The sequence below is a fragment of the Cryptomeria japonica genome, chromosome 10 (assembly GCF_030272615.1).
Source record: "Cryptomeria japonica chromosome 10, Sugi_1.0, whole genome shotgun sequence".
Lineage (NCBI taxonomy): Eukaryota > Viridiplantae > Streptophyta > Pinopsida > Cupressales > Cupressaceae > Cryptomeria > Cryptomeria japonica.
In genome coordinates, this window is record NC_081414.1 from 6,771,193 (window position 1) to 6,784,139 (window position 12,947).

The window sequence follows — 12,947 nt, forward strand, 5'->3', positions numbered from 1 at the left end:
TTAGGATGTAGCCATTGTGGTCAAGCATCACGATGAGGTGATGTATTGTCACGATGAAGTGATATGTCTTGTGCAGCTGGAAGTATCATCCCTAGCTAAGAGGGAGTGTTGAAGATTGGCAGCGTCGGTCATCACTTCCAGCCTGAGGAAGACAAACATGTAAGTGGCCTAATCGGCTAAGAGGGAGTGTTGATGCTATGGTCGGATTCCTTCAAGCCGACATAGACAACATAAAGGTTGTGATAATATAACTATTGTGATATAATAATTATATTGATAATATAGTAATTATATTATTGTTGTGATAATATAATATAATTATATTTATTTGTGGTAATATAATTATTATATTATTGAGATAATATAATTATATTATAATTATAATATATATAATAATATAATATAATTAATTGAATTAATTGGGCCAAGAGTGGTGACATATTGAATTAATGGGTTACTTTCTTGAGAGAAAAAATTGAAGCTTTAGAAATGTTTGAAATATTCAAGTCTATGGTGGAGAATCAAGTTGATGCTAAGATCATATGTTTAAGGTCTGATAGAGGAGTAGATTTTACTTCAAATGAATTTGATAGATTCTATGAGTATGGTATTAGAAGACATTTTTTTACTCCTTGGACCTCTCAGCATAATCGAGTTGTGGAAAGAAAGGATAGGATTGTTGTTAAAATGGCTAGAACTGTGATGAAGGATGCTAACCTGCCTAATATGTATTGGAGAGAGGTTGTGCATATTGTTGTTTACATTCTTATGAGTTGTGGGATGGAAGACCTCCTATAGTCAAGTATTTTACAATATTTGGAAGCAAGTGCTACATAAGGAGAGATGAGGAAGATCTAGGGAAGTTTGGTTCAAGATCAAATAAAGACATATTTTGGGGATATTCTACAAGGAGTAAAGCATACTGGTGTTACAACAAGGGACTAAATAAGATTGTAGAAAGTGCAAAAGTCAGAGTTAGTGAAGAATGAAATCAGACTATGATATAAACTTTAAAAAATTACATGCATTTTGCCAATAGGGTTAGGTTTGCACTTCAAAGAGTCCCTAGTTTGTCTTAAACCCTAAACCCTAGGTCTTTAAAAAATGGCTAAGTGAGCCTTTGTTTTAAGTCTTGCACTTTATCTTATATCCCTTTGGTGAATTGTTTGGTTGGTTTCATGTCTTAAGTTGTTGATTGAAGGGTCTTTATGTCATGTCTTGATTGGCCCCTTCCCCTAGGAACCTTTTCTCCAAGATGTTCTTTATTTTCCAAAGTACGTCATGCTTAAATTTTAATTATCTTCATTTGATGGTCGGCATTGCTTTGCATCCTCCTAATCCATGATTAAGTGCTTCCACCTTCATGAGAGTTGTTCGATCAGATTTTGGGGCCCGCGCAACACTATACCCATAGGGCCAACATTGAAGATTCAAAAGGATGATTGAATGGTTGGCGTTCACCCGCAAAGAAGATTTTTGTCATAAGAGATACACCCACAATGCTATGATCACCATCTGATCAAAATGTGGACCCAAGCACTGGGCCCTCAACATAGAGAAAGAAATCTAATAGCCAGTGTTGCAGCATGGCCAAGGAAGATGTGAGAGTTGTTAGGCCACTAGGACGATGTTAGTTGTTGATTTGAAAATGGGCCCATTGAAGGTGCACTAACATGTTGAAAGAGTTGGAATGTATTGATTGGCTCGTGCCTTCGTGATGCTAGAGTTTCCAGAGGTGAGTCATCCCCACGGAGCCATGAAATGATGACATCTATCCCACAGAGCCACTATTTTGGACAGGAAAATTAAAAGGAAATGTAACTATTAAGTTTGATTAATTTTGGATGTCTTCGACTATCCGATAGTGTGCATTTCTAGAGCATCAATGGTGGAGAATTGAATTGCAGAAATGACTAATTCAATGCAATAAACACACATGAATTCCAGTAAGTTTGACATGACTGAAAATCTGATTGTTGCAAATAGAAAGATAAATGTTTAAGGTTGTGTTGTGTGTCATAATTAGTTCCAGTTGCTAGAATTCGAAGTATTGAGTACAGAAGCTCATTGTAGAGAAAATTAGGGTTTCCTAGCAAAATTCAACAGTGATTTGAATTGAGCAATAAGTGACTATTTTCTTTAACATTTTCAAGTTCCCTATTCAATTCTTACTATGCTTTCAAGTGTTAGTGTTCTAGTGATATGAAAGTGTGTTTACACTAAGTTCAGTAAAACCCTAAGCAGTTTGTGTTGAAACCCTAGTCTGTAATCTTTCATAGCTGTGAAAATGAGTAGACAAGCAGAAAGTAGTCGAAAGGCTCCTTTGAGAAAGATAGATGAAGATTTAATCAAACAGTTGGATGGAAAAAAAATTGTACATAATGTTCATGGTCTAAGGGGTATAAATGATACATTACTTGACAGATTGCATGGTGTCTATGATCTGTGATGTTAATCTCCCAGAAATGGGATGAAACTTGTTCAATCATTTCCATTGGAAAACAAATATGAAGTCCCCATTGTGTAATGCATAGATATTGGATTTGGGTAAGATTATTTGTCCAAATTTATTTGTGGATGTTGATTTCATCAAGATGGTTGTACAAAGATATGATCCTGCTAGAAGGGCAGTGTTAATAGCTAATAATGGGGTAATGATAGAAACCGATAGATGGACAATTGTAGATGCTTTTGGTTTGAGCAAAGGAGCATCAATTAGTCTAGACCCCAAGAGATATGAAGAAAACAATTATATTCATGATAAGTTGTATAGGACAATTTTGGTCCCAAGGTTTAGATGAAAGGATAAGAACAATAAACCAATTAAAAATTTTGACCTAGAGAGAGAGCCCTTTGGGATAAATACTTGTAGATGCAATGGGGAAACTAGAAATTGAACAATTATATAAACAGATGAATGGACTAGTAAAACAAAAAGAAAATGTAAAGAAAGATTTATATAGGTTAAGAGACATTGTAGATATGCATCTTTCTAGCATGGTGAAAGTTCTAAAGGATTCTCAAACTTTGAGTGCACGTCTATGTTCTAGCAAGTTATGATGTTGCAGAGCACACCATTCTGGAGTCGAAAGTCGGATCAAGATTCTAATTTATGTAGAAGTTCATTGGAATTCTGCTTGGTCGGAATTAAAAGTTATTCATCGAAACATCGTTGCCCCTACCCTACAGAATATGTAAATGAATTGTTGGTGAGGTTTCCTTTTGTTATTATATTTTCTTGGAGCATTTTTGTTGATGAAGTATTGTACATAGGGGGAGTAAGTTCAGTTCTATAGCCCTTCTATACCGTTTTCCTTTGATGTCAAAGGGGGAGAAGTTTTGGATTGGAGAAGTTTTGTTTACGGAAGGTTATGTGTTAGCATAGGTGTTGGCATCAATGACAAAAGTGCAAATTGTTGCAAATATGCCATTCAGATTGTCATTGATGTCAACTCTTTGGTCCAAATGAAGTTCAGTTGTGTATAGTTTGGTCCAGATGAGCACAAGATGTATATATGTCTCAGATGTTAGGCAAATGTTCAAAACCAATACCAAATGGCAAATAATGCTAGCCTCATATGTTTGCGAAGCATATGTGTACTCTATTTGGTCCAGTCAACATTGGGTTAAGTTTAGATGATCATGTACAAAGTTTGTACAGGTTCTATGTGTTGCAAAGGAATGTGTTGCATTCCTCATCTTACTAGTAATGTAAGGATGTTATGGGTCATTGGATCATGTTCCTAGATTTTCTTAACTTCTTTCATGGTGGTCTACTTATTTCAATTTTGATTCGGGGATTAAAAGTGTGTATACATTAAGAAGGCATTTTGTGTGTATGATTGTGTATGGTGTAAATAGAATCTCTTTGGAGGAATTTTGGATGGTGTGCCAGCTCGATATAACGTCTTTGTGTGTTCTGCATGAGTTGTATGGATCATTTTTGGGCCTATGGTAAATACACACTTTACATCTTCTCTTGGTTGACCTTATGAATAGCTTTGTTATTTCGGTTGGTATATATAGTGCAGTTCAGTTGAGTTATTGGGTGTGCAACATGGAGTTGATATAGAGATATATGTGATGTGAGTTTGAAGCGAAACAAAGTTTTGAAATTGTCACAGTGCAGAATAAGTCAAAAGACCTTTAATCAGGGGACTGTTATCCACATGTTGATAAATGTCAGTCTCCTATACAATTCAATCTTTTATTTCCATTGTATCTAGACAGATGTTTTGTATCTTGCCCTAAAGAAGTGTTCTTCAGTTGTTCAAGTCTTTCATTTGTGGCTAAATCTTTGTAAACATTATATATATATAGTGAGTTGAAGCTCACCGTGGTTTTTTCTTGTTTGAGTTTTCCACATAAAAATCTTTGTGTTCTTGTGTGGATACTTTGCAGGTTTCGTGCATGTTTGTTGATTGGAGATTATGGTTGTTCAAGTTTTGGTATATGCTAATTCACCCCCCCTTCTCAACATCCAATTGTGTTCAACATTTTTATGCTTGCACAAGAGTTCAATGGGGAATGGATGTGGTTGTGATGATGTAGCTTGATGCGGGCTAAAATCAATTCAATAGAATGTAAGTATGCTTCAAGGTTGATTGATGAAAAGAGAAACGAGGAAGCCTCTTATATAAAGAGCATCCTAAAAACAGAGGGATGAGATTAAAAGGTGGGATAAAAGATGGTCAACTAAGATTAAAGGGCAGGTAGAGGAAATAATAAAATAACGGGAGTGGTTAAAATAATTGAGGGGAAAAAACTAAGTGAGTTAATTTAAGGAAAGCGTTTATATGTTACTAAGTTGTTTAGAACATAGAGAGAAAGAGACGACAAATATTAAATTACTTGCTGCTAAAAATAAAAGGCAACGACTAATCTCCACATAAAATAGCATTGTAAATAAACTCCCAAATCTGCAAAACAAAATGTTTTTTCGTCTATTTTTTTGTGGTTTAACAACAATAGGGATGTGCATCATGAAGATTTAACTATTGAAAATCTCGCGAAAATACGTTGTGTTTTGCGAATTTTAGAAATTGTACGTAGTTTTGTGTGGAATTTAGCCACTTTCAAAATGAAACATGGTCAATAAAAGAAATCATGGGGCATGAGCACTCTCATTTGTGTCCAAACGTGTGGGGAGTTCCACGCCAACCTATGAGCATTGAATGTAAATGAGGCTGAAGGATGCTCATATTAAGTAGAATGATTATAGTGATGCCAAGATATCATGGGTTAATGATTTCATAGCTTACTAAGACTGCCGAAAATTGATATTGTTACTCAAGACTAACTCATTGTCATCATTCCCGTGATTTGCTAATAAGGCGGCAACCTTATTTCCTTCATGATAGCAATGTGCAACAATGAAGGATGATTGTTGTTGTTGTAGCTAGGTCGGGTCCTTCTAGGGCCGACCTAGCATGATTAGATGGCTAAGTGGCCTGTCGCCCTTAGCCATGATAAAGGGCAACAAATTAATGCTTATGATGGGCACTATGATCCGATTCAGGTTTGGCCCTAAATGGGCAAATTAATTATGCAAGATGATGTAACTTGTAATGTATTGGTCTGGCCTCATTTGGGGCGATTCATGTAACTTGTAAATATGATGTAACTTGCAATAGATCCTGGCCTATATGCGTAACTTGTAATTCATGATGTAATTATGATTCTTGGTGCCAAAATATGCAAGGCTGACTAGAGGCCTATTGAGGACAAAGTCACCTATATATGACAAGTGATTTTAGATCAAATCACCATCAATGAGCAGCGAACTACTTATGATTATAAGCAATGATCTACTTCTGATTACAAGCAGTGAATTACTCCTGATAGAGATCAGTGAATTATCTCTTGATTAGGCGAATCACTTAGGGTTCCTGAATCTGTCTAAAGGATGGCGAATTTGTATTCCAAGCTGAGTGAACATGCTTCAGTGTTGTCGAATGAAGTTACAATGACAACGATCTGCATTTGAAGGATTGTCAAGGTCATAGCATTTCAGATAAGTTTGCCCTAGCATGGTGTTGACATGTTTTTTATGACTACGTCTAACACAAAATAAAGTTGCCTCACGGTCACTTCACTCTCTCTTGATCAAAGTGCAATTGCATGCTAAGATTGCAGAAAGTTCAAACAATCGACTCCAAGGTTCCTTTATGCTACGGACGTGACTCAGTTGGCGGATGTCATTGTTGATAATCCAAGGGGCCTTACGTCTGGATCGTTCTTTCACTTCTTTGTTGTGGCTAAAACTCCATCATCAGATATGGCAATTCTGCGATGTTGTTGCTTCGAACGGACTAAAATGAACTGAAAATAAAGCGGATAGGGCTAGAGAATCTAAATCTAAATCTACTCCCAAGGGCTGTGATATCAATAGTTAATGCTTCGGTGGACAAATTCCAAATAAACCAAGCTGTGTTTCGCCAAGATCAACTACAACTCTGCAAGAACCGATGCAATCTTTTGGGGATGCTAGAGGATTTTCAAATCGAGAAAGTACATTTGAATACCCAAAAATGGTATAATCCAAATGACTATTCACAATCGAACTTGGCACAAATTTAAGGGGCTCAGACTAACTTTACACTGCAACTTACAATCAACAAGATGCAAAAAGTATCAACCATGGAAATTCATCAAACACAATTACATTTTCCATTGAAATCAAAGCACTATACTACTTCTACTCTAAATGAGGAAGGTGAAACCATGCAAGCTTTGAAAAAATAACTTAAGTGGACACCATCAAAGAACAATGCTTCACTGTTATTATCTCAAAACTTATCGCAATAATTTCATACAAGTCTCCCTCCTTTACAAATGAGGGGGGTCACCCCTTTATATAGGCCTCAGGCCATGATTACATGCAAACCCTAATTAGGGTTTCACCCTAGAGGATTCCCCACTCAAGATGCAACAAGGTGGAATCAACAATTAATAACCCATCATGTCCTTATACAATTAATTCAAAAGCACTCAAAATAGCATCCATTGTGCATTAAATGCACCATCTCTTTCAAATTCGCCCAACATGTGTTGAATATTCATCAATGAAAAAATCACCCCATTATGTCATAAATGTTCCATCATTTCCACATGTGATGGCTGCATGCAAAAGGAATCTGCCATAAATTTAACATGCAATGATCGGGTTGCCATTTGGTCAAATATTCCAATAATGAATGTGCCACCCTATTTGCCATGCATTCAATAGATCCTCGCCATGCAAGTGGACATTGTCGTCATATATCCGCTCCTGCACAGCTCGAATTGTTGGAAAGAGAAAATTTGATTCAGGAAGAATTTTCTTGAAGTCTCTTCAACTTTCCTTGCTTGAAGAAGGTTTTCCATCAATTTTCACCATCTCCTATTTTTTAGGGATTTTCCACAAATTAGGGTTTTAGGTTCAGGAGGGAGATAATTCTCTCACGAATCCAAATCTGCAGAAATTTTCAAATTCATACGAGATTTAGTGTCTAAAAATGGATTTTTCAAAAACTTTCTCAGTTCACCCTTGATTTCTTTCGTGCCTTAGAAATTTTATCTTCAATTCATCCTTGGGTGTCATTTCTTCCTTGCTTGGAATTTTGTCTTGAAGGAAGGAATTTCCAACATAGTCAATTTTTCACCTTTCCTAGAATTATGTCCTGAAGGAAGGAATTTCCAACACTTAGCCAAATTTTCACCTTTCCTGGAATTGTGTCCTGAAGGAAGGAATTTCCAGCACTTGGACAAAATTTTCACCTTTCTTGGAATTCCTTATCTAAGCATAGGCGTGGATTTTATGTCATGCAGGAATTCATGTCCGAAAGGAATTCTTTCCTAACCTCTCCTCAGCGCTCCACAACATGTTTGGGCATGAAAAATACCATGAGGAGGAATTCTTGCTTGAGGATGGAATTCCTTGACACCCCATTTTCGGCGCTCTTCCTTTCAACTTGGGCGCTAAAATGTTGGTGTGGAGGAATTTTGATTATGGATAAATTTTCCTCCATGACCCCAATCTAACACCCATTGCTCTCCTTGAGCGCTAAAAACACATAGAGAAGGAATTTTGGGTGTGGAGGAAAATTCATCCACAACCCAATTATGGTGCTTTATCTCTACCTTGGGCGCCATTTCCACATGGTCGTGGAATTTTGGATTTTCTTCCTCTTTCTTCCTGATCTCAACGCCATCTTCCAAATATGCATGATTTCATTGCCTTAGGAATTTCTAGCTTTCCATTTTTGGAATGGCCATCCATACATAGCCATTTTTTGATCACTTAGCCTGCTTTTCAAACTTTCCAGATTTAGAAATGTTCAAGAATGTTTCGTCTTCAATGTCGACATCCTTGCCAGTTGAGAATCTCCCACAAATAGACTTACTTCAAAACATCAAAATTAGAGCAAACTGGGGTAAGATTGCACTTACTAAAAATAAAAACTTGCTAAAAATAAAAATTACTAAAAATAGTAAGTTTTCTTTTTCGTGAAATGAAGACATTCTGAGAGGTAGTGAAATCCTTAAAAATAGGAACTTTCTAAAAATAGAAAGTTGCTCAGAATTCTCTCAAATTTCACATGCGGGTTCCTTAGAGGGTCTTGATTCCAATGCAATGCTCAATTTTTCCAAAACCCTAAAGAAAAGGCCTCAAATTCAAGTTTGAAGGTCAAAACCCTAAAACAGACAAAACATGCTCCAGACTTAGCCAAATTTGCTCAAACGAGCTGCAAACTTGATCAAACTAGCCCCCAAACACTTGCAAACTGAGAGGATTGACGAGGCTGCACGAAAAGACCTGGAAACCAAAACCAAAAAACCGATAGGGCCTAAAAAGGGGTCCCCATTTGCAATGGGGCGATGTGTGAAAATGTCTCAACACATGGGAATGTTGTAATTGTGCTACTGTGTTTGCGCTAATATAAACTGAGATAATTGTTGTTGGGTTTTTCACCTCCAAGAGGGAGGTTTTCCCAGGGTACTATTGTGTTATGTGTATTACGTGTATTGTTTTTTGTTCTTTGTTATCAATCTCATCATAAAATCAACATGGTATCGGAGCTAGGTTCGAATTGGTTGTGATCAGATTGATAGTAGTTTGTTTCACCTCTCCTACACACAAGATGGTGGCGAGCATGCCAACCATAAAGGCTTATCTGATGACACACGTGGTGCCCAGAAATCATGGGGGAACAATGCCATCTTGCATGATGCAATATTAATATCACCTTGGCTAGTTATCTTTGTTTCCATACTAGACAACCTCGTGTGTAGACCACAGAGATGCTACTACACCTTAGACAGCGACGAATTCATTAACCACAAAGAGTTCTCAAGACTTGCAGGGTCTCCACATGAATACATGGCTGGGAAAATCAATAAAGAGATAAGTAGTCCTTTAATGTTCATGTATTGCATATGTAGTCATTAAATGTGTTATTTACATTGGCAACAGATAAGTTGCATTTGAATATACTTACCATGAGAAACTTGCCCCTTACATGCAAGATATTTCATCACAGCTTGTTGCTCTTCAGGCTATAGGTTTTTGGAATTCTATTTGCAATGAAGAGATTGACATTTGTTAAATTCTGTGAGAAGCAAGAATTGAGCCAGGATCTGATGTCGGTCATAGATCACATGCAACTCCAAGCAACGGATGATCGAAGATCAAAATAGCTGAATGAAGATAAATTTGATATGAGAGAAAAATAGAGATAAAGAAGAATTTAGAGAAGACTCTCACCGAGCTATCACTTCACTTGTGAAGGTGAGAGTATATTGCTTATTATATAGAAAAATAATAACATATACAACCAAGAGGTGCATTAACTCCCACCTCCATAAAAAGTGGGAGGTTTTACCTACTACCCCATAAAAGGTGGGAGGTTTTTACCTACTTGGTAAATGCCAAAACATGTGGCATAACCTCCTTACATGAAAACAAAAAAGGAGTTATAAGAGGTGGCACATAAGGCCAAAAGAGGGTGAGAAACCCAACTACCCCATAACCTACTTAGGAAATGACAAAATAGTGGTTATGAGAGGTGGCACAACAAGCCAAAAGAGGGTGTGTAACTCAACTACCCATGTGAGGTGGAGAGTTACACATGTAGCTAATGTATTTCACCACGTGTCCTCATATTAACCACACCTAATAACCTAAGCAAGCTTAATAATATATGTGTAGGAAAAATAAATACCCCCTAACATAAGGAAAATAAAAAAACCTACACTAACACCCCCCCTTAAGCGTAGCTTAGGTGGGTGAAAAGATGGGTCCCGACAAATGAGGCCATGTTAGGTACCCATGTACATAAATATCCCCCCCCAAAAGAAGAAGCCCCCCCATAAGAGGAATAGACCCCCCTAAATAGAGAGAGAAAGAATGAAGGACTAAGAAGCCCCTCCTAAAGTAGACACCTTTTGCATCCCAAGCAAAGATCGCAAATGAAGGAACTTGCTTTCAGTGAAAGGTTTGGTGAAGATGTCTGCAGTTTGCTCCGATGTAGAAAAATACTTAAGATCAATGATGCCTTCCTGAATGAGCTCCCGAATATAGTGCATATGTATCTCAATGTGTTTCGTCCTCTGATGATGAACTGGATTTTTTGAGATCTGTATAGCACTCTGATTATCACAAAAGATGATGGTAGGCTTTCTGACTGGAATACCAAACTCAGTAAGAATATTTTGAAGCCAAATAGCCTCAGTGGTGGCATTGACTGCCCCTCGATACTTGGCCTCTGTCGATGAAAGAGCAATTGCAGACTGCTTCTTGCTCGACCAACAAACTGGACCAGAACCAAGTGAGAAGCAATACCCAGAAGTAGACTTGCGATCCTGAGAATCACCTGCCCAATCTGAATCCGTATATCCTACCAAGTCAATATCCACACCTGCTAAATACTGAATTCCATAATTGTGAGTACCCTGAATGTAGTGGAGGATCCGCTTAGCTGCTTTCCAATGCAACTCATGTGGCTCCTGCATGAATCTAGAGACCATGCCCACAGCATAAGAAATGTCGGGTCTCGTATGAGTCAAATAAATGAGGCTTCCAACAAGCTGTCGATATAAAGTGCCATCAACCAAGGGTGAAAAGCACTTAGCCTCAAGTTTGACCCCTGACAAAAATGGAGTAGGTGCAGGCTTACAATCAGCCATGTGAAATCTGGAGAGCATATCAAGTGCATACTTGGGTTGTCCAAGGAAGATTCCTGAAGATGATTGAGTGATCTCAATTCCCAAGAAGTAATGCAGAAGACCCAAGTCTGACATCAAAAATCTATCATGTAGAGCAATTTTCACTGCTTTGATGGTGGATGAGTGACTCCCTGTGAGTAACAAGTCATCAACATAGAGAACTAGAAATGTGAGAGTTTCATCCTGTTGCAGAATGTATACGTTCGGATCAGAATGGCACCGAGTGAAACCAACTGTCAGAAGAAATGAGTCCATCTTGGCATACCAAGCTCGAGGAGCCTGTTTGAGGCCATAGAGAGACTTTCGAAGTCGACACACAAGTGAAGGATCCTGAACAAACCCCTGTGGTTGCTCCATGTAGATTTCCTCCTGAAGGTCACCATGAAGAAATGCACTCTTCACATCCATCTGATGAACTTCCCAACGATGTGTTGCAGCTATAGCAAGAACAAGTCGGATGGAATTCATTTTAGCAACTGGAGCAAAAGTCTCAGAGTAATCAACCCCTAGAACTTGGGAAAAACCTTTTGCTACCAAGCGAGCCTTATACTTATCAACCGACCCATCCGCTGCAAATTTTGTTCGATAGATCCACTTGCATCGAACAAGTTTCCTTCCCTTAGGAAGAGGAACTAAATTCCATGTGTGATTCCTTTCCAAGGAATTGAACTCTTCTTGCATTGCAGCATCCCACTCAGGAACACCTGAAGCTTCTCGAAAGGACTGTGGATCAGAAGCTGAAGCAATGAAGAGATGTGGAGCTTGCTGAAATTGTGACCTTGTTCTTCTAGTATCTAATGGATCACCAAGCCAATCTCCTGCTGACTCAAAAGTTTGTCGAGCCCAAAGAGGCACTGGGGCTAGAGAGTCTGGGGGAGAATCATCAACCTCTGAATGATGACTATGAGAGGAATGTGAATCCTCATCATCGCTGTCACCATCTGAAGTAGAGGAAGAAGACTCCTCATCAAGATTAGGAGGATTAAGATCCTCTGAAGAACTGTCATCATAATGCAATTTCTCCAATGTGATAGTGGATGGAGAAGTGGTATGAGAAGACCTAGAAGAACTCTCCTCAAAATGAACACTCCTCTCAATGAACAACTCATGAGTAGTGGGATGGAGAAGCCTATACCCTTTGACATCATCTGGATATCCAACAAATATGCAAGGCTTACTCTGCAGATCCATAGCCTTGCGTTTTTCAGCTGGAATGTGGGCCCATGCAAGAGAACCAAACACTCTAAAGTGTTTAACTGTGGGTTTTCGACCAGTCCAAGCTTGAAAGGGAGTTACCCCCTTCACAGCGTTATGAGGAACTCGATTCTGGATGTAACATGCACAGTTGATGGCCTCTGCCCAATACTGAGGTGCCAAAGACTTGGAGTGAATCATACAATTAGCCATCTCCTTCAAGGACCTATTTTTTCGTTCTGCTACACTATTTTGTTGAGGACTGTATGGAACTGTGTGCTGCATGTTGATACCTTCTGAAGCACAAAACTGTTCAAACTGATTATTAACATATTCACCCCCATTATCTGTACGCAGAATCTTGATGAACTTCCCAGATTGTTTCTCTGCAAAAGCTTTGAAATCTAGAAAATTTTCAAAGACTTCAGACTTTTGTTTGAGAAAGTAAACCCATGTATATCTAGAAAAGTCATCAATAAATGTCAAGACATATCTAGCTTTGCTGAAAGATGGTTGTGGAAATGGTCCTGCCAAGTCACTATGTACCA